Below are 911 nucleotides of genomic sequence, written 5' to 3' on the forward strand. Positions count from 1 at the left end.
TCCGGGCCCCCATTGGCTACGGCACCCCCAACACCAGGGCTCCCCCCATCTCCCCCCGACATCAGTCCGTCCCGCTTCCAGCTGCTGCAGCCGCGCCTTCACAGCCTCAGCATCCAGCCACCCCCTGCTCCGGCCCGGCATGGCGACCCCGACCCAGGCCCCCACAAAGGGTGAGCGTCGCCTGGGGAAAGGGGGGCCTGGGATCTTAGAGCTTCGGAGAGAGGATCTGGGGAGATTCCAGTACTGGAAAGGGACGGGAGCGGGGAAGGGGACGTCGGTTCCTCGCATAGGCGGAGGCCCCTGGAGCGCACCCCTTGGAGCCCCTCCGGGCCTCTTGGACACTCTCTCCCGGTGGTGTCGTTCCTGTGCCGGACCGGCGGTTGGAGAGCGGCAGTCCCGAGAGAAAGGATGCTCGCACCGGTAGCTATGGCAACCGGGTGGCTGGTCCTGCACAGCGGTGGTTGTGGCCGCGAAGAGATGGGCTTCGAGGGTAGAAGCGGGTGGGTCTGCAGCCGCAGAGGTTCTTACCGATTTCAAGGTCCCTGAGGTGGGTAAGGGTAGGGGGTCCGTATTCTTCTTTTTTCCAGCGTTAGCTCCTATGGTGGGTGTTTTCTGATATCCCTGACAGGTAGGTTCAGTGGGAAGGGGGAGAAAAAGGGAAAGACAGGGAGAGGGAGCGCTGGAGGAAGTGAGAGAGAGGTGGAGAAAGACAGAGAGAGAGAGGAAAGGAATATGGAAAGAGACTGACTGAGAGAGCCTGAAAGCGGCAGAGAGAGACCGAGAGAGACAGGAGACCCAGAGTCAGAGACACAAAGAGAGACCTAAAGAAAAGAGAGATGTGAGATTCAGAGAGATGCAGGGAGAGTGAAGAGGAGAGGCAGAGAGCAACAGAGATGCAGAAAAAGAGAGAA

This window comes from Pteropus alecto, unplaced genomic scaffold (genome assembly GCF_000325575.1).
Source record: "Pteropus alecto unplaced genomic scaffold, ASM32557v1 scaffold9, whole genome shotgun sequence".
NCBI lineage: Eukaryota > Metazoa > Chordata > Mammalia > Chiroptera > Pteropodidae > Pteropus > Pteropus alecto.